The sequence below is a fragment of the Neopelma chrysocephalum genome, unplaced genomic scaffold (assembly GCF_003984885.1).
Source record: "Neopelma chrysocephalum unplaced genomic scaffold, ASM398488v2 Primary Assembly neopelma1_97010, whole genome shotgun sequence".
Taxonomy (NCBI): Eukaryota; Metazoa; Chordata; class Aves; order Passeriformes; family Pipridae; genus Neopelma; species Neopelma chrysocephalum.
The window spans coordinates 212,844-235,336 of NW_020925652.1; the positions used below are offsets into that span (position 1 = coordinate 212,844).

General features: G+C 42.5%; 1 pseudogene; it reads left to right on the top strand.

Annotated features, from left to right (window-relative positions):
* LOC113960996 overlaps positions 1-22,493 on the top strand; it is a 126,831-nt pseudogene that overhangs the window by 6,295 nt on the left and 98,043 nt on the right.

Consider the following 22,493-nt stretch of genomic DNA (forward strand, 5'->3'; position numbering starts at 1 on the left):
AAGTGACTACCTTCCCCCCACCCCCGGCAATGATGTGAGGTGGTATAATCTTCAGGTCCTAGCCATGCCTTCTCCTGGCTACTGCAAAAAAATTAACCCTGTCCTGGCTGGAACCAAAACACACATAATGAAGTCTGTATAGTGAACTCAAATATTTTTATCTAGTATAGATATAACCACATGGCACAGTGTTTTGCAATGCCTGTAATGGTGCAATTATAATAGAGAATGAAGTATTTACATGGATTACACATGAAGGTTTAAATTTTTTTTGTTTTCTTCTCATTATTATTATGCCTTGCATAATAATCCTCTTGCAGTTTTCTAGTAAAGAGGCTACAGTAGTACATGATCAGGTATTTAATGCTGAAGTCAAAAGCTAGAAATTAAAATGCTTCTAAGAGTAAAAATGTATGGTAAAATACATTATAAATATTACAAACGTCGAAATCAAAGTTAATAAAGACACTGGGAGTTAAACCCCCAAACTATATACTATTATGACTGTATGCAATAGGCAGGTGAATTTCAACTGCTTATTTTTCCAAAGCTGTGTAAAATTCCTGTGCTCTGTAATTTCCTCTGTAGTCCAAACATTTTTTTCTTCCACATTCCCATATTCCCCTGTAAAAATTCCTTAAATGCTGTTTTTTTCTTCTCTGAACTTCTTAACCTGAACTTGAATCTGAGGACTTTGTCATCTCTTTAATTTTCTAGTGAAAATTTATTTTTCAGCAGAGGACAGTGATGCATAGAATCTCTGTCAGAGTAATTCAAAATTACCAAAATCTTAATTTCTAATGGTACTACAGAAATATGCCTTCTCCATGAATTATGGCAAGCCCATCTGCTATAATGAGGTAAGGACTACTGGGTAAGCAGTATAAGAAGAAACAAGAGGAGGTGACAGTTATTTTAAGTGAACAACCCTTCATGAAAGATTTAGAACTGAAATGTTAATTTTTCTGTCCTACTGAAGAAGCAACTTTCAATTAGTTCAATTAGAAGGACAGTGGCGATGCATTTGTATACATATAAAATGTGCACAAAATATTAATCCTGTGAATTAATGTGAGCGGTCTGGGATTTTTCTTCTATAGATCATTAACAATAAACAAAATGACATTGTGGCACATTTGAGATCACTTTTGATATGAATTTTAGCTGTTTAACAGGACTAAGATTTACAACAGTATGCATTTAGAAAACTCATACAGCAAGTACTGTAATAGTGAGGAAAATCAATTTCATTTTTCATATGGCAAAAAAGAAGATGAATTCAATTAAGGTTGCCATCTCATCTTAACAATGGATTTTCAATCAGTGTTTCTAAAATTATTTTGCAAGGAAACTTAATGTCCAGTAATAACGAATTTAGATCACCACACAATCCAACTATTTAAACTGTGCTTTCAGCACACTGTGGTTTCACTTTTTGCACATTTTTCCCTTGTTTAAATCTCTAGTAGGGATCTATACAATTATATTAGAAAAGGTTACTTTTTTATTACTTTAAATTCAAATATAGAAATAAACATTCCTATCAGTTTTGTCTTTTTCTTTTATATGCACTATATCCTCATCAGAATATTTTTATATCTATCAGTTAGTTTACCTTCACAAACACATCTGGGTATACATGACCAGAGAGAAGCATCAAATATATTTAAAATTATTATTACAAGATTAGGAAAAAGTGTACCTTTTTGAACCCAAACAATATGTAAAAGCCTTCACCAAAGCATGAAATGTATTAAAGCTTCAAAACAGAATATATGTACAAGTTCTGTCAGTAGCAAAACCCCACTCTATTCTTTTTCCCTGTATGCAGAAAACAGACGAGTAACCTTTATGGAAAACACTCTAAAAATCTTCAGATGTAGGAAGACATCTACTGTGGAAAATTTTGACCCAAAGAGTTAAAGTTTGACAGGTTTATATAAGTAATTGAAACAAGGTTTTAGGAAGAGTGTTAGGAAATTTCAATTGTAGAAATCCCTCCCAACTCTGACAATTAGACATTAATGCACATTGCATCAAATTTTGCTTTAAATTAATAGTTACACCAAACTTACATCAGCGTAACTAAAAGCAAAATGGACCCTCCAAATATGATAAAGTACACTGGGATCTTTTTAGGCATTTAGAGCAGGGAACTTAATTTATTTTATATTTGGACGGGGCACAGAAAAATAGGGCCTAATTTTTTTGTGGTCTTTAGGTGTGACTGCAATATGAATGTTAAAATAAGAATAATAATAACAATAAATAGAATTGTAACATATTATTTCCTCCTTCGTATGTGGTAGAGATAAATACATATTTGGAAAGAACTCATGTTTTCGGGGTTTTTTTGCTATCAGGAACTATTAATTTACAGAAACCTTTGAAGCTGCAGTTTATAGATAATAATTCTGCTGTTTAAAGGTATGGAGAGTTTACCTTTGTAAACCAATACCAATTGTCTCAAATCTAATGATGGAACAAGATACTGATGACTGAAAAAGATGTTCTGTTGAGAGCAAACTGCTTAAAACCTTTGGCAAATGGACACAGAAATAGAATCTTAAAACGTCTTGATTGGTTCACAGTAGTCTCATGGTTTAAAAAAATATAAATTGAGGTAAATTGCTCATTGGCATTGACAAGCAGTGGTCAACCTAAACTGTTGATTTAAGAGTAGGGCTCCCATCATTTCCTATTACTCTAATAAAAGGTAACATTTTTGGTAGAATGTGATGGTCTCTCTATTTTCATAGGCTAAGAACTCTATTTTCCTAAAGTGATTCCTTCAATGAATTTATTTAACATGGTTTACCAGTATTTCCAAACTCACAATGGAAAAGGCATCAGAATGCCACTAGGTCATGGATCCTGCATGAAGCTGTCAGCAAGGATTAATTAACTGTGACAGCTGCCCAAAAGCTTTCATTCCTTTTATTTAAACAACAGATTGCAAGTCAAAATGTGCAGCGTGGAGGTCTTTATATGATAAAGAATGAGTACGCTCTCCGATGTGGTGGAATCAAAGAGGCTTTATTTGAATCTCGTGCTCCCTTTTATCCCCTAAAACCATGTGACCTTAGAACCAATGGGGTTGTCTGTCCCTGCGCATGTCTCTTGGATTCCCTGCCCCTGGGACACGCCTCCTACATCACCCCCTTCTCAATTATTTAAGAAGGTCACAAAAACAGTGCAAAACAACAGTGCAAACAATCAGAACAGTACATTGTAAACTACCAAAGCTTGCAATGACCCAGCACATCGCTTGCCTTGGCCTCTTACACATCTATTGTAAACTTTTTAAAAATTTCTTATATTCCTAAAGGGTAGTGCAATTTGGAGAAATAACTTTATTAACTTAGGGGCCTTAGCCCAACCGTGCATACTTATAATCTTTATTAATCTGAGGGTTTAAATAACTGGGGAGTTCAACTTTATTTAAGAAACAGGTTAAGCTTAGCAAAACTAAATTCTCTTAAAGTGACCATGTGGCGGAGGTAGTGTTATTTTGTGAGGTGTTTTGGTGTTTAAGACACTTGTCCAGTCAAACAACTCTCTTCTTCATTCACACATGCATTCATTGATGGCCGTCATCCATTCATTATAAGCACATTCATGGATTTTTTATAGACTGCTTTTTGCCACACTGGTCGTCCTTAAATGTAAACCTGAAACATAAACATAGCTCTTTTATAACTTCTGCGTTACTCTGGTTGTTTACCTAGGTAGGGTCTAACACACCTGGAAGGAATCCATTTTAACTCTTTTCCTGCAGCCACACAGGCATAGCCTCTTCTCCAAGTCATGAGATCTAACGGTCCTGTCCACTGTCCTGAAATCAAATCTCTTACCATGACCGGTAGTTTGGGAGAGGCAAAAGCCTGAGGTCTGTGCTGCCTTTCGTACCTGATTCTTTCAGCACTGGCACAATTTAAAAAATTGATAACATACATGGCTTTCCACAGACGCTCTTGCGGGCTATAGACAGATTTCCCCTTTTTTTGTTTAGCTAACATGTTTTTCAGTGTGCGATGTGCCCTTTCAACAATTGCCTGTCCGGTGGGTTAGTGTGGAATACCTGTGACATGAGAAATTTTTCAATTTGATGGGGAATAAAGCTGGTTTATTGTCAGTTTTGATTTGTTTTGGGGTACCCAGGGTTGCTAAGCAAATAAGCCAGTGTGTTTTACACTCTTGGCCTTTTCTCCAGTGGGTGCTGTGGCAGTTATGTATTGTGAAGGTGTATGTATGGTTATGTGTAATGTGCCAAATTCGAAGATGTGTGTGATATCTGTTTGCCAAATATCATTTGCCATTAACCCTCTGGGGTTAACGCCTTCCTGAGATGGCATGGGTGTGATTTTCTGACAGTCTGGGCATGACATGATGATGTCTCGAGTCTGATTGAGTGTTACTTGAAATTGTCTCTTCAGAGAACGTGCGTTCCGATGGAAAAATGAATGAGACAATTTCGCTTGCTCTAAGACTCTAGGTATGGTGTTAAACATTGCTGCTTTGTCAGCCTGTCAGTTCTCGTCAGCTATTGGCCCTGGCATGTCAGTGTGTGACCTTGTGTGCATTATATAGAAATCAAACTTTCTATGATTGACAAGAAACCATACAGAACGCATTTCAAACAACAGGTGAAGGTTAACGACATCTCGAAGAAACGAACTCTCAAGATGGAACACTAACCCTGCAGCATAACAAGAGTCAGTTACAATATTAATAGGTTGTTCAGAAAATTTCACCAGGGCAATACGAATGGCAGCCAGTTCCAGAACCTGCACAGAGCCTTGGTTCATGACCTGCACCTCTCGTTCCCATTGTCTTGAGTCAAGGTTTACCCAAGTCACTGCAGCTTTTCGTGTTTTTCCAGATGCATCTGTGAAGGCCCTGAGGCCTTTCACTGGTTCATGTTTGCATCTGGTTGTGGCTTTTAACGGTAAACTACTGATTTCTGCCCACAATCTGTGTTTTGGGAGATGAATTGAAATGTCACCGTTAAAGCCTACCAAGGCAGCCTGGAATCCTGCATCCTCAGCTAGCATTCAGTCGAGGTTGTCCTTTGCAGCTGGGGTGAAGACGGTGGCAGGACCTCTCCCGTCCAGTTCTTCTAGTCGTCCTCTGCCTTTAATGACAAGCTTGGCAAACATTTCATTAGCATTTCACAAAGTTTTAGGTGGTGTGTGGGGCAGAAACAGCCACTCTAGAATTTGCAGTGGGTCTTTTTCAGTTTGATCCCACTGAAACAAAACTGCAAATGGCTGGTACCTGCTGGGAACAAGGGCGAGGCAGATTTGCAGTTCAGGATTTCTCCTTCTGCCTTGTCTGCCCTCTATTGCCTTGGCACAAATGTCTAACGCCTGCTTGACCTCTGCTGTCAGAGACCGGCTAGACGCTAGGTTGGAGTCCCCCTTTAGCAGCTCAAATAGAGGGTGTAGCTCCTCTGTGGTTATGCCTAAAATAGGCCTTAACCAGTTGATGGTTCCCAGAAGTTTTTGCAACTTGTGTAAAGTTAAAGTGTTTTTTACCTCGAGCTGCAGTGGCTGTGGAGAAATTTCTTGCTGCATGATTTCCCATCCAAGGTAAGTCCAGGGTTGCGATCGCTGGATTTTCTCTGGAGCAACCTGTAACCCTGCATCTTGGATGGCTTTGATTAGAGCAGTAATAATAAATGGCAGTTCACTCTCTGTGGCCGTGGTCATTAGTATGTCACCTACATAATGGTGTATGATGGTTTTTTTGATATTTCGTCGGGCTATTTTGCATCCCCGGAGGAAGGACAACCCAGAAATAGCTTTGCATGGGCTGTGCATTGTTCAAGGCTGTGGTGGAAAAGGCAAGCCTTGGCGCATCCTCAGGGTGTAGGAAGATGGTAAAAAGGTAGTTTTTTAAGTCAATGATTAGTGGTGGCCACTTTGCTGGAAGCATAGCAGATGAGGCAAGTCCAGGCTGCAATGCTTCCGTAAGCTCTATGACTGCGTTTACTGCTCTTAAATTTTGCAGTATTCTCCACCTCTCACCTCGCTTGGGGGTGCAGAATACAGGGGTATTCTCGGGGCTGGTTGTTGGCACATTGTGGCTTGCCTCAAGCTGCTTCCTCTCTTGCTCGCAAAAGCGGGTGGCAAAGAGGAGGAGGATGGCGAGCAACATGGCAGCAAGCAGTGCGATGCTCATGGCGTGGCCCCTGCCCCACCCACGGCACCCTTGGTACAACTCAGCCCATTCCCTGCTGTTTAGGTACTTGTGGGATGTTGCTGCTAAGGGTCTCCAAGGGCAATCCCTTTGAAAGTGGTCAGAGGCACCACATCTAAAGCAACTCGCTCTGGGTCTGGCCCCTTCCTGCACTCCTAGCTGGGCACTTAGAGTTGTAGCTAAGGAGGCAGACTGGTGCTCCACAGAGCCAACTCTTTGGTAGGGTCGAACCAGCTCAGCAATGCTGCAGCTCTCCCTTTTAGGAAGGGCCTGCAAAGCTCTTTTACAACCTGTGTTCGCCTTTTCAAAAGCCAATTGCCTATACAGCATCTCTCTGGCTTTATTGTACTCAACTTGCTTGTTTAAAGCAGATTGCAGCCGATCTAAGCATCGTGAATTTGGTTCAGTACAACCTTGTAACACTTTTGTGGAGGACAGGTTGCTATCTTGGTCTGTAGTGGGAAGCTTTCTCATGGCTTTCAGGGCCTGTTTGGCTATTACTTTGTACACCTCCCGGGGATAGGTTGATTGGGCATTTACTCTGCTGTAATTTCCCTCCCCGGTTAATTGGTTTGTTGTTATGCCTGCTTGGGTGTTGGTTGCATACTTAGCACCATTCTCCCTAAAGTCAGTTAACCAGACTGTATACAGTGTTATTAAGAACTAATTTCATTAGATTCTTCCAGTCATGTGGGGTGAAAAAATAGATGGAACTCAATGTCTCCAAATACTTGAAAGTATTGGTTAAGGATACGCCAGCATCTCTTACCAGTTGCCTCAATTCCTTTGTAACCTCATATGGCAGAGGCTGGAATTGAGGGGGCTGACGTTGGCTAAAATCGATTAAGCATGCACGGATAGCCTGCAAGCCTCCCACTCGAAATGCCTTATTCCGACATTGTTCCCACTTCTCAACTGACCTTCCCCCGTTTGCCTCCTCGCTCCCTCCCAGTGGAACCATCTCTGGTCCCTCCTCATCTCCCCATGCCTCCCCCTCTGTGGCCCCAGTAAACCTGGTTCCCTGTGGGGGGGTGGTGGTGGGTGGTGGACACGGCGCGGGGGATGGACTCTGCCCCCCCTAGTGCTGGCGGCTGGAGTGGGGCGGCATTGGGGCCGGAAGAGACGGATTGGTTTCCTGTCCATTTGGCGTGCAAGATAGCTGCGGGCTATGCGGGCGGGCGGGGGGGGAGGTCGACGTGGCTCGGCCATTTCCCGGCGCTTGCAAGCTGCGGTGCGCGCGGGGGGGGGTGGCGGGTCGTCACGCGGGGTCCTGGGGTCCCTGGGGCGTCCGGGAGGGGAGGCACGGGGTGGCTTTAGCTGCATCTGCACGGGGTCTCCGTCGCTTTTTAGTTGCGGAGCTCCCGGTGGCAGCTTGCGAGATAAACACAACAGCTCCGAGCCCCCTCGGTGGGGGCCAGGGGCTGTAGTGTTGATAACTCACTCAGCTTTGCTGTTTCACTGCCCGCTTCTGCCTGCATGGTCCCTGTCTCTGCTCTTCACCACCTGCTGTTCCATTTCTCCTTCTTCTTTTCTTCTTTCTTCTTTGTTCCTGTGCACTTTTCCCTAATATTTTTGAGCTCACTATATTAACTTTCGTTTCTCAGACGCAACTGAGACAACGATTATAGACGTCTAAATTTTTTTCGGTGAAAAATTCCTGTATTATAAAACTGATACAATACCCAGAATTTACCGCTATTTTTCCTGATTCAGGGTATTGTAAACTAACCTAATATAGCTTCTAAGTCCCAAGTTCGGGTGCGCCACGTGTAGCGTGGAGGTCTTTATATGATAAAGAATGAGTATGCTCTCCGATGTGGTGGAATCAAAGAGGCTTTATTTGAATCTCGTGCTCCCTTTTATCCCCTAAAACCATGTGACCTTAGAACCAATGGGGTTGTCTGTCCCTGCGCATGTCTCTTGGCTTCCCTGCCCCTGGGACACACCTCCTACAAAAATGCAGTGTAATATTTTTTGAAACTAGCTCAGCTAGTCTGTCAGCACAGACAACAGATGACAGTAGTCATTATTAGGAAAAAATCCAAGCTGGAGCAGTAAATCTTAAACAAGTAATCCAGTAACTCTTGAAGAGATACTGGAAATTGTTGAATAAGTTATCTCCCATTTGTAAAAACTTGCATAAAACGTATTATCTTGAAAAAAGATATATGGAATTCACTTTTGTCCCCAGTACATACCCTGTACATGAATACTTAAAATATTTTTCTCTCCTCTTTAAGATCCATGTAGATTTTGCCTTGTAATTGTTCAGACAGATACAGTAACACTAGGATTATCTATTGCAACACTGACTTTCTGTACTTTTTGTTAGGTAGGAAAGTTTATTAGACTGCATAGCAAAATCCTTAAGCTCTAAAGTAATGCAAGTATAACTGAATATTAAAGGGATAATAAAATTCAAAATAGCACAGTCACTGGGAAATAAAGGCTTTTAGAAATCCCATTATTAATGCAACTTTTTTTCTATATGCTTGTATGTTTCAGCTTATATATGAAGGAATAAAGATTTTTTTATCTTCTACACAAAATTACAGAGTTCAGGTTCTAGAGCGATATTACACATTTTCAAAGCCCATAACAGACCTAGAGTTTAACAGTATTTTATGGAAGAGTGCTATAAAATTTATTAAACATAAAACTAATAGAGTTTTTACAGAAATGACTCAAAAATATACAGAATATGTAACAGGATGGATTTTTTTGTTCCAGGTTATAGAATTTTATAGCAAGTATAAATCTTTTATTAAATTACATATATAAAATAATTTTAAAATAAATTCTTTAGGACACTTCATTAGGATGCAAATATATTCTGAACTAATAATTCTCTTTTTGAACTCTTATAGTTGCTCATAAGGACTTCAGTTTTCTAGTTCTTTCTTCCTGTAGTCTTCAAACAATAAATTATTTGTACTCACCCCCTTTTCAATGCTCCCTGTTTGGCAAAGAATACCTTTAGCTGCTGGAATGCTGTTGGTAACACAGTGATTACTTTTTCTCAGGCACCAGAGCTCTCTACACACTTCCTAGGAAAAAAGGCAGAAGTAATTTGATCAGAAAAATGGCCTGAAATTTCTTCCAGTCCTCATATGCACATGTATACACAAATTTTTTTTGAACAGAGACTTGTACTGGAGAATTAAATCTATAGATGATTGTGAAATACTAAGGAGCAATTTCAAAGGCACCATATTTTACCTAAGAATATACTGCCAAAAAAATCTGCAAACATCAAATTGCTAACTACAGGAATATGTTTTTCACACCTGTCATGCAAATAATGATTTAAAGTTTTTTTTTCTTGATTAGTGCTAATACTGGGCTTAGTATATTTTAGTGTGGTTGTAAAAGTATCTCCATTACTGTTGTTATCTCCCTCAATATTTCATGGTAAAAGGATACTATAAATTTTGAAATATAAACCAGCAACATTTATTTTTGTTTCCTTTATTTTAAACCAAAAAGTGTCTGAGCTTAGACTACTTGCACTCATCTTCTGTAACACATGCTCAAACAGTGCGCATGTATTCAGTACTAATTGAGCTATGTACTAAAATATTTCCTTCAGGCTTTTAGATTTGGGGCTGATATTTCATAAAGTATTTAACCTATTTCCCTACGTTGTCAGTGTTAAACAAACACAGGTTGATTTTTTTTCAAATAATCTTTTTTCTTACAATATTTTATCATTGGGTTTTGCACATTTACTCATTTAAATTCAGCCAGTTGGGTTGACATTAGAGCTTCATTGTTAAAACTATTTAAGGGTTGAAATTCATAATGTGGGCGTGATCCAAAGTTGGCTGAATGGTTTAAAAGTCTTCATAGTAACTTCAGTTGCCTGTGGATTTGGCTATGTATGTAGAATGGAATCAGAAGTGTTTTGCTTTTATAATAACTGACTTACATGATAATCTTTGTATTACTTTGTGATATGTGTAATAGTTCCTAAACTGCTTATAGATATTTTCTGGTTTTATGCATTTCTGAAAATTGGAAAGATACTCAGATTTTTAAAATGACCTTTTGATAGTTATTGCTACTGCATTTTGTTTAACAGCTGCTTGAAATCATATCCTACAAATAATTCTTATACAGATTGCTATAGCTGAACCTTAGTACAAAGAACAAGAAGGAAAAGACAGTGTGAGTAAAAAAGTTGTTAGTCCCCCTGCCATCTGGCACCTAGACTGTCTTTTCTATACATCTCAACAGAAACAACTGGTTTAGTTTTAGTTTTACCCTAAGATTCATGTTTCTTGCATTGTACGACATATAGAAATGGATTTATTTATACATTATTCACTAGCAGCTGCAGTAACAGTTCAACAGTACAAGCTTGTATTGAATAATGCAAAATTTTTTCCAAGTTTAAAATCAGCTGGTGCCATTCTTGCAGGACTGATATATACAGTGTATTTAGTTTCATGATTGCAAGAAACAAGATATCTTTTTTTAAATCCATTAAAAAATACCATATTAGAATGGTCTGAATTGATGAGGAATAAGTACTGATAATTTCTTGAGTTTCCATCCATTTTTTGACATTTAGACCCAAACTATTTCATTACATTGTTATGCACCAACTGCCATTTGGTGAGTGGCTCTAGGAAAACTTGAGTGAATTGTGGAATAAACTGACATTCTTGAACCTCTTTTTAGGAAAATATTGCCACTTCTAAAAGCATACCTGCAGCCAACGTAGACTATCTTTTCAAATGATAATTTTTTGTTGAAAAAATGCAAACAGTATAAATATTTACTTAAATCTTTGAATAAAACACTTACTTTTGCCACTCAGTTAATAACATTTTCGGATTAAGATACACATTCACAAACAAACATGGTTTAAAATACCAAATAGAACAGGGAAAGCACAGAAGATACATCAAAAAGATTCTTGAAAAGTCCTTTTCCCAGACTACAAATTTCACAGCCATTAAGTTGTTAAAATTCAACACTAAGTCAAATTCACATCAAAATCAACCATTAATCCAAACTTCAATCTAGTATTGATTTTAAACCTAAAATTGGTGCCTTTCAGATACAGTATGAGGTGTTCCTATCATGATCCTGCCTTATATACTTTTTCATCTAATTTACTTGCTCATTTGCTGAGCAAAATTAATCTAATTTATTTGCTTATGTTTCATCTCTAAGGATGCTTTCCATAGAGCACAAGAGTTCACAATCCTCAATTGTAAGAAATCAGGAAAGAAAGGTAAGAGACCTGCATGGCTGAGCCGGGAGCTGCTGGTCAAACTAAAGGGCAAGAAGCAAATGTACAGGCAGTGGAAACAAGGACAGGTATCCTGGGAAGAGTATAGCGATGCTGCCAAGTTCCATAGGGATGTGGTCAGAAAAGACAAGGCACGAATGGAGCTGAACCTGGCAAGGGATGCAAAGAATAACAAGAAGGGCTTCTATAGGTATGTCAGATAGAAAACGTCAAAGAAGCCATACTCCCACTGATAAGCAAGACTGGAAAACTGCTTGCAATGGATGAGGACAAGACTCAGATACTCAACAACTTTTTTGCCTCAGTCTTTACTGGCATCGTCTTTCCACAGCTCCCAATGGGGACTGGGGGAACAAAATACTTCCCACTGTAAGTGAAGATCAGGTTTCTGACCACCTGAGGAACCTGAATGTAAATAAGTCTATGGGACCCAAGGAGATGCATCCCAGAGTCCTGAGGGAATTGACTGATGTAGTTGACAAGCCACTCTCCATGGTATTTGAAAAGCCCTGGCAGTCAGGGGAAGTTCCAGGTGACTGGAAAAAGGGAAACGTACTCATATTTAAAAGGGGTAGAAAGGAGGACTCTGTGAACTACTGACCTGTCAGCCTCATCTCTGTGCCTGGGAAGATCCTGGAACAGATCCTCCTAGAAGCTATGCTAAGAAGAAGGAGGTGATTTGAGACAATCAGCACGGCTTCACCAAGGGCAAGTCCTGCCTGACAAACCTAGTGACCTTCTATGATGGAGTGACTACAACAGTGGACAAGGGAAGTGGTAGAGATGTCATCCCTCTGGACTTCTATAAGGCCTTTGACATGGTCCCCCACAACATCCTTCTCTGTAAATTGGAGAGATACGGATTTGATGGGTGAACTGTTCGGTGGATGAGGAATTGGGTGGATGGTCACATCCAGAAGGTAGTGGTCAACAACTCAATGTCCTGATGGACATCAGTGACAAGTGGTGTCTCTAAGGGGTCCTTATTGGGACCAGTACTGTGGTGCATTAAAGCATGGACTCAGGGGGTGAAGAACTGAGACATTTATTCAAAGGGTCGCAGCCCTTTTATAACCAAATACAAACAGAAAAACATTCCTTATAAGGCAAAAACTGTGACCGCAGCATCCAATTGGCTGCTAGCTGTTACCTGGGGAACAGCAGTTTTCAGACTTACAAACTCACTCCTGTAATGAGTTCCTCTGTGCTCTGCAAAGGTCTGTTTTTTCCAGGTGTGTTGGACTGTACCTGGCTTCCTGCCAAGTCCCCGAGACCCAGCAAAAAAGCCTACAAGCCTGCTTCTCAAAGAGAAAAAAAAAACGAAATAGCAGAGCTATAGCAAAAATATATATTTTACATATATCACAGTTATATACAGTGAGAATACTATGTACATATAAAAAGAGAACCCCAAACTTCCCCCCAAAAGGGAAAGGGAAAGGGAAAAGGGGCAAAAAGAAAACCAAAACAGATATGCACAATCGAAAATCCGGGAACAATCAATAAAGAACTAGCAAAATGAAAACTCAATATTTCCCTTGAGAAAGCAGGATCGTGCCAGACACCACTGCCTCCCTCCGTTTCCCAGACCGACAGAAAACAACAGGCCTGACCAGGCCTCAACCCACACGAGCAAAGACCAGCCGCAGGGAATCTGTCACCTTCAGACCTCGTCGGAAGAGAAGAGGGCATAGCCTTCTCTCTCTTTCTTATTTATACCTCTGCTTACGTAAAGAATAGCATGGAATACTGGGAACATAGGGTACTTCCCTAGTTACAAGCTGGTCGCCAAGGAAGGCCTTAAAACCAAACCATTACACCAGGTCCTAAGCCTGCCTATTTCCCACAATTCCCCTCTTTTTATTTTTTAAGGGCACTTGTTTAATTGTAAACATTATAAACATTTCAATAGATATAGTATAAAAATATACATGTAAACCAATCCTAACTGCAACATATATTTAACTGACTATTTAACCCTCATCCCTTAAAGTGATCCCCAAAAAGGTTGAAGCCTTGCATCAGACAAATAAAGAACCCAGCCATCCCAAATGTCCCTTATTCCACTGAAGGATCTCGTGCTGTGCTTCAGTGCTTCAGGGATCTGTCCTCTGTCATTTGTCAGCCGACTCTCCAACCAAGCAGGTCCAAAATGCCGTAACAGGAGAAAGGCTGCAATGGCTGTGGCAATGCTGGTTTAACCCATCTATCTTGAACTAGAACCCATAGAAACACAAGCATACCCTCTTCCCCATGTTATGATGGGAAAAGGTCCTTTCCACTGGCCTCTTTGCAAGTTTTTGATTATAATTTGGGCTTTTCCCTGAGGTTTTACATCATTTGTGTTCGATTTAAAAATTTAATATATAGCAGACTTTGGCAACACATTCCTGTGGGCTTAAACCTGTATTCCCCTTATTTTATTTTTTGTTTTGAGGGTTAGTGTCAATAGAAGGTGCAGGCAAAATCTGCTGACAAACTGTTATATAAGTGTGGTTTTATTTGAGGTATTGTTGCTTGAATTCACACACGCACACACACTTTTTCATTCATGCAGGCGGCTGCCTTTCACACTCCATACATACATGTTCTGCATTTTATTTTGGTTTTGCATTGTCTTTGTTGATTGGTCCTGGTGAAACTGTGTGTATCTTTATGTGTTGTATGTTCTAATATTGTAAGGACAGAAGGGATAGGCACATGGGCTAAATGCAGTTGGGGACACAAAGGAAACAAATTGCAATGTTTTGTGACTCAGGAGGTACTGTCCTGTGAAATCTGCAAAGGCACACTGAAAGACAAAAGATTGATTAGTCAAAAAGGTTAACTGTTCGGTGTCAAAGGGCAAAATGATAGTGCTAGGTTCAGTATTATCTAAAGTTGGGAAGCGTTCTCTTTCTCTCTGAATAACCATGGATCCATTCAATGATGATTAGTGGGCATATGTCCTGTGGCTAGAAGACCGTAGGGCCGAAAAGTGGAATAAAAGACAAACAGGTTAATAGGCAAGTCTGGTTTGTGACGAAAAGCAGTCTGGGTAGATAGCTTTTTGATTACTGTATCAAGAATAGTCTTTGCTAGAGGAGTAAGTTGTCGTGGAGATGTTAAATCTGAGTCTATTTCTTGCTGCACTTGTCTTGCTTCCTGTTTTGATTCTGCTGCTATCAAGATGTCATTCATGTAGTGATACAGTAAAATGGTGTCAAATTGTTTTCTAATTGGACTTAGCAGGGCTGCCACAAATTGTTGACAGTGTAAGACTATTCTTCATGCCCTGAGGTAGTACTGGTATCTCCTGTAAGGTTTTGCATTATTAAGAGAGGGAACAGAAAAGGCAAACCATGGGGTGTCCTGTGGATTGAGAGGTATTGTGAAAAAGCAGTCTTGGAGGTCAATAGTTATTAAGGTCCATGTCTGTGGTAACATAGTTGGTGAAGGAAGGCCAGACTGCAAGGCTCCCATGTTCTCAATGACTTTATTTATCTTTCTTAAATCATGTAATGGCCTCCATGAGTTGTTTTTCTTTTGTATTACAAACACAGGAGTGTTCCATGGGCTGGTGGTTGGGACTATATGGCCTGCTTGTAGTTGTTCCTCCACTAATTGGTGTAAATGCAGGAGCTTTGTTTTAGGGAGGGGCCATTGTTCTACCCACACAGGGTTATTTGTTTTCCAAGTTAACTGTGGGATTTGCTGCAGCAGAGTGGCTCTTAGGAAAAATCCATTGTTAACTGAATCCCCCATTGACTCAAGCAGTCCCTCCCCTACAAAGTCAGTGATCCCTGTAGGACTAATGGAGGCAGACTTATTGTCTGGGCTATGAATGACCACGATGTCCTTGCTCTGCTTCAGGGAGGTCACCCCAGCAATACTTGCTAAACAAGCATGCATGTTCCTTAAGGACCATCGTTTGGGCCATTGTGAGGCAGAGATGATGGTTACATCTGCTCCACTGTCAACAATGCCCAATATTTCTGTTTTTGCCTCCCGTGTCTGCTGTTTAATACGGGTAAAAGGCAATCTCTGCATGCCTGCGTGTGGAATGGATTTAAAGGCGGGCAGGGCTATTTGGTTTTTTTGCTGCAGCCCGGCGGGACATGTCTGGGCTTTCACTGTGTGAGAAGCATGTTCACCCTGCCCCATCAAAACATCTACTGTAACCACTCATAAAGGGTTACGTGCTCCCGCAGCCGAATTTGCAATCGCTTGTTTCTCTGTTAGCTGCTTCAGTTTCGATTCCCACATTGTGTACTGCATATTGGTCATTATTAAGCAAAATAGTGTTTTGAAATCGTGAGGGGTAAACACTCGGCTATCACAGATGGATTCTATCAAATGGACGGTATACAGAGCCCGCAAACCATGGTCTGTTACTGTTCACCTCACATCTTTAATAAGGGCATATGACAGACCCTCCCAGCGTGGGTCATGGCCAGGTGAGACCAGGACCGGGAAAGCTTTTAAGACTGCCGCATCCCCTGGGCATCTCGCCTCCCCCCGCACTCACGTCCACGTGTCATGAAAGTAAGGAGAGCAAAAAGTTAAATCTTTTTCCTTATCTGTAAATTCTGGGTCCTCCTCGGAGTCGTCCGACAGAGAAACCGACACTGCAGCAGCGGCACCATGTAAACGAAGTTTGCGGGGAGGGGGCGGTGGTGAGGTCCATGTTCCTGGCTGCGCTGCAGGCTCCACAAATGGCGGCGGCAGTGATGGCAGCAGTGGGGGGGCAGAGGGCATCATCTGCGGCGACATGGGAGATGGCAGCAGCGGCAGGGCACGGGGCAGCGGCGGCACAAAAGGCATCAACTTGTGCTGCAATGGCGGCTGGAAATCACCTACCATTTCTGTGCGGTCGTCTCCGGAGCTGGCATGAACCTGCAAAGCCTCGAAAACTGCTCTTCATGATGTTAATAGAGAGGTAACCATTTTATAGCCTAGTGTGGCGCTGTCCCAGAGTTTGTAACCAATATTGTCCCAAACTCTCAGGTCATATATTGAGGTAGTATTTAACGTGGGATCAACTTTGGATGCCCACAAAAGGAGACATTCTAAATTTTCTTCTTCTACCATCCTCCTGTACTTTTTAAGCATTTTAGCAAAGGGTTGTGAAACTGCCTTTTGCTGTTTAGTTAAGGGAGTTCCCATTTCGTTCTCTGATGCTTACCTTTTCATCCAGCGAAAGGTAATTAAGAGCTCTTTTTTTGTCGCTTCCTTTCAGTGAAAATTCCCATTATGTTCAGCTGAGCTGCACCACAGGAGAAACAGATTAGTTTCTTTCATATCTCACTATGGACGTCATTTGCAGTGCATTAAAGCATGGACTCGGGAGTGAAGAACTGAGACATTTATTCAAAGGGTCGCAACCCTTTTATAACCAAATACAAACAGAAAAACATTCCTTATAAGGCAAAAACTGTGACCGCAGCATCCGATTGGCTGCTAGCTGTCATCTGGGGAGACGGCAGTTTTCAGACTTACAAACTCACTCCTGTAATGAGTTGCTCTGTGCTCTGCAAAGGTCTGTTTTTTTCCAGGCCCTCAGCCTGCCTATTTCCCACACAGTATTGTTTCATGTCTTCATCAGTGGTGTAGACAGTGGGCTTGAGTGCACCCTCAGCTAGTTTGCAGGTGACACCAAGCTGTGTGGTGTGGTTGACATGACTGAGGGATGGGATGCCATCCAGAGGGACCTGGACAAGCTCAAGAATTGGGCCCATGGGAACCTCATGAGGTTCAACAAGGTCAAGTGCAAGGTGTTGCACCTGGGTCAGGGCAACCCCCGTATCAATACAGACTGGGGGATGAACAGATTAAGAGCAGCCTTGCCGAGAAGGACTTGGGGGTGCTGGTGGATAAGAGGCTGGACATGACCCAGTGCCATAGGTTTACTTGTTCTAAAAAAACTGAGCTGGGAATTTTTCCTTTCCCCTGCATCACTGTGAAAGAAAGATGTTGAACGGGGGAGGGTAGTTTGCCTTGGGTGATTGACCCACACAAAAGAACTAGCCAGCAGACCCACATTCCAAGCTGATGGCCCTCCGAAGACTGTGGGGAGGGGTGAGGAGTTGTTTTTTTTCCTCTCTCCTCAGAAACAGGAGGCACGGCACTTTTGCCCGGACTCAGGGAGAGGGTGTGTGTGTGGAAAGGCTCCGGGTTTGCTTTGTTTTCGACCGGGCCACCTGGCTGTTTCTGGTCCTGGTTCGCCTCCGTTCTCCTGCGCCCTGTTCTGCCCCCAGCCTGGACTTGCTCAGATTTCATCGGAGAGGCTTGACCCTTCTGCGAAGGAACCTTTAGGGGAGTCCCGGCCAGAGTCAACTGCTGACAGCATGAGTTCTCGGGAAGAACCCCTTTTTCCCCTTTTCCCCTTCCCCTTCTTGGTGTGGGGGGAGATCTCCATTTTCAGCTTCTCCTGCGCACTGGGGCCCCCACGCAGCAACCACCAGAACCAAACAGCGCCCCCTGCTGACCAACATCGAGCAACTGCAGGCTCTGCCCCTCCAGAGATCCAACAACACCCCCTCCTGATCTTGATTAGAATTGTGCCAAAAGGCGGAAAGTACTGAATTTTTTTCTTGGAGGGGACTTTTGGGTACAGGATTATTGTTTAGCTGTTTTTGTGTTCTTTTGTTGTTCTGCCAATAAACATATATCCTTTAATAAAGGGCTGTTATCTTTTCCTTCTCCACACTTCCTCAATTGGACCCTCTTAATTTCGGATTTACAATTGCTTAGAGGGAGGAGCTTGGTCTTCCTCATAACTCATCCTCCTTAGCAAAACACTTCAGTCTCATTAAACTGAGACACCTGGCAATGTGTGTTTGCAGTTCAGAAAGCCAATTGTATAGTGTGCTGCATCAAAAGAAGTGTGACCAGCAGGTGAAGGGAGGTGATTCTGCCCCTCCATTCTGCTCTTGTGAGACTCCACCTGGAGTACTGCATCCAGCTCTGGGGTCCTCAGCAAAGGAAAGACATGGACCTGTTGGAGCAGGTCCAGAGGGCCACAAGAACAATCAAAGGGATGGAACACCTCTCCTATGAAGATGGGCTGAGAGAATTGGGGTTGTTTGGCCTGGAGAAGAGAAGGCTCCAGGGAGATGTTATAACAGCCTTTCAGTACTTAAAAGAGGTCTATAGGAAAGATGGGGACACTTTAACCAGGGCCTATTGCGATAGGAGAAGGGGTAATGGTTTTAAACGAAAAGAGGGTAGATTTAGACTTGATATAAGAAAGAAATTTTTTACAGTGAGGGTGGTGAAACACTGGAACAGGTTGCCCAGAGAGGTAGTAGATGCCCCATCCCTGGAAACATTCAAGGCCAGGTTGGATGGTGCTCTGAGCTACCTGATATATCCATGATATATCCATGCTCACTGCGTGGGGGAAAGCTAGATTACCATTAAAGATTAATTCCAACCCAAACTATTCTATCATTCTATAATAAGTCTCAGACTATGACAATCCTACTTATAACTCTGTGCTTATTTTGCATGCGATCAAATTTAAAGGTTTAAATTAATAGCTATGTTGACTTTTAGAAGTTTTGTGTAATGTTCTTGTGGTGGGTTGACCTTGGCTGGATGCCAGGTGCTCATCAAAGCTGCTCTATCATTCCCCTCCTCAACTGGACAGGGGAGAGGGAAAATATAATGAAAGGCTCATGAGTTGAGGTAAGGACAGGGAAAGATCACTAACCAATTAACCGGCACAGGCAAAACAGACTTGACTTAGGGAAATTAGTTGAATTTATTACCTGTTGTGGTTTTAGATTTTCTTATTGAATTTCCCCATGCCACCATGTGGCTTCTGGGGGGAACAAACGCTGACAATGGATCCAATGACCTGGCACATCAGAACCACAAGAATTCAAAGCTTTGGTTGGCACTAGTGCTCAATGTACTTTAATGCCATCAGGACATGTGGAGCTTGAATCTATTTCCATTTCTGGGGTGACAAGGGGTTCTCAGAAGTGAGCTTGGCCAGGAAAGACTAGCAGAAACACCCCATTGTGACTGGTCCAGATGCCCCATGTATCCTGGGCATTCACTATCTCAGGAACAGGTACTTCAACGACCCAAAAGGGCATTGATGGGCCTTTCGAATTACTGCTGTGGAGACAGAAAGGATTAAACAATTGAACACTTTGCCTCGTCTGTCAGAAAACCCTTCTGTTGTAGGACTCTTGAAGGTAGAAGAACAGCAAGTACCCATTGCCACCACGACAGTGCATCGCTGGCAGTACCGAACAAACCGAGACTGTGATTCCCATCCACAAGATGATTCATGAACTGGAGAGCCAAAGAGTGGTCAGCAAGACTCACTCACCCTTTAACAGCCCCATTTGGCCCGTGAGTAAGCCCAATGGAGAATGGAGATTGACTGTGGACTATTGTGGCCTGAATGAAGTTACATCATTGCTGAGTGCCACTGTGCCAAATGTGCTGGAGCTTCAGTATGAACTGGAGCCCAAGGCAGTGAAGTGGTGCCACCATTGACATTGCAAATTTGTTTTTCTCCATCCCCTTAGCAGCAGAGTGTAGGCCACAGTTTGCTTTCATCTGGTGGGGCATGCAGTACACCTGGAACTGATTGCACTAGGGGTGGAAACACAGTCCCACCATCTGCCACGGACTGGTCCAGGCCACACTAGAGAATGGTGAGGCTCCAGAACATCTGCAGTACATCAATGACATCATTGTATGGGGGAACACGGCAGAAGAAGTCTTTGAGAAAGGAGAAAATATCATCCAGATTCTCCTGAAAGCCAGCTTTGCCATCAAACGGAGTAAGGTCAAGGGACCTGCCTGGGAAATCCAGTTCCTGGGAGTGAAATGGCAGGACAGAAGTTATCAGATGCCAAAAGAGGTAATCAACAAGATCACAGCAATGTCTCCACTGACCAGCAAGAAGGAAACACAAGGTAGGTGCCGTAGGTTTTTAGAGGATGCACATCCCAGAATACAGCCAGATCCTGAGCCCTCTCTACCTGGTAACACACAAGAAGAGCAATTTCCAGTGGGACCCTGAACAGCAATAAGCCTTTGAACAGATCAAACAGGAGATTGCTCATGCTGTAACCCTTGGGCCAGTCAGGACAGGACCAGAGGTGAAGAATGTGCTCTACTCTGCAGGCAGGAATAATGGCCCTTCCTGGAGCCTCTGGCAGAAGATGCCTGGGGAGACTCAAGGCCTACTGCTTGGATTATGGAGCCGAGGCTACAGAGGGTCTGAGACCAACTACATCCCAACAGAGAAGGAGATTCTAGTAGCCTATGAAGGAGTTCAAGCTGCCTCAGAAGTGATTGGCATGGAAGCACAGCTTCTCCTGACACCCCGACTACCAGTGCTGGGGTGGATGTTCAAAGGAAAGGTTCCCTCCACGCATCATGCCACTGACACTACATGGAGTAAGTGGATTGTCTTGATCACGCAGTGCGCCCAAATTGGAAGCCCATATCACCCTGGGATCTTGGAGATAATCACAAATTGGCTTGAAGGTGAGAACTTTGGTCTGGCAGATGAAGAGGAAGAAGAACAGGTGGCGCATGCTGAGGAAGCTCCACCATACAACCAGCTACCAGAGGATGAAAAACATTACGCCCTTTTTACTGATGGTTCCTGTCACATTGTAGGGATGAACCAGTGTGCTGGTCTAAAGATAAACCGGCAGGGAAAATGAACCCAACTCAAAAGAGACATTATAAGTCAGAATAACAATTTAATAAAAATAATACAATAAATACAATTATACAGACAACCAATTGGTTTTAACCCACAAAATCCAAATGTATAACCCAGCACCCTGGGGCATGAACAGAGTGGTGGTGTTTGTTGGGCCCCCCTCCCCGTGCTGAGCCCCACGTGGTCCCTGAGTCCAAAGTAAAAGGAGAGGGAAAACCTGTTGGTGAGAGTGTTGTTGCAGTCTGGTCGAGAGTGGTGGTCTCAGTATGGTTGAGAGTGGTGGTCACAGTCCTTCTCTGGATCCCACGAGTGGTACCGGAAGTCCCAAGACCCCAAGATTATATATCCTTAGGTTCAGGCAGGAATGCCCAGTACCTCCCTCAGGGCGGGGAGTTCCACAATGGGTATGAGGACAGGAGCATCCTCCTATCTCGCAGGCCTCTTAATACCCAACTTATAGCCTGAGGCTGTCAGGCATGCTCTGGGCAGCTGCTGTAAATGGTCTATTGTTAACAGTTTCTGAGAAATGGCATGGAGGGTGTAGAATACACAGTTTACACCCACACAGTGATGAGCTGGTCCCAGCTGTTCTAACTAGGACATTATTCACCCCTTATTCTATACCATCCATGTCATGCCCAAATTAACACCTTTTAAAAACTATATACATATATATATACAATGAAACATTACAGACCATTCTCACTCAAAATTAGGTCCCCTTGTGGTACACAACGCGTCTCCTCATCTTTTTGCATTACCCACCAAGTGAAACCAGGCCCTTGAGCAAAAACAATCCCTTGGATGGATTTGCCTTTGCTTGAGGTGGGACTAATCCAAACAGTCTTTCCTAACATACCTCCCATATGCACCACGGGGACTTTATCTCCATCTACAGTATTCAATGGTTCTGATTGGGCAGGGCCAGCTCGATTGATGGAGCCTCGGGTGTTGATCAACCAGGTGGCCTTTGGTAAATGCAGCTCCCAATGTTTGAAAGTCCCTCACTTAGTGCCTTCAAGGTGGCTTTCAGCAGTCCATTGCACTGCTCAACTTTTCCAGCAGTGGGTGCATGGTAGGGGATATGATACACCCACTCAATGCCGTGCTCTCTGGCCCAGGTGTCTATGAGGCCATTCTTAAAATGGGTCCCATTGTCAGACTCAGTTCTCTCCGGGGTGCCGTGTTGCCACAGGACTTGTTTTTCAAGGTCCAGGATGGTATTCCGGGCAGTGGCGTGAGGCATGGGATATGTCTCCAACCATCCAGTACTTCCTTTTACCATGGTCAGCACGTAGCACTTGCCTTGGCGGGTTTTGGGGAGCGTGATGTAGTCAACTTGCCAGGCTTCCC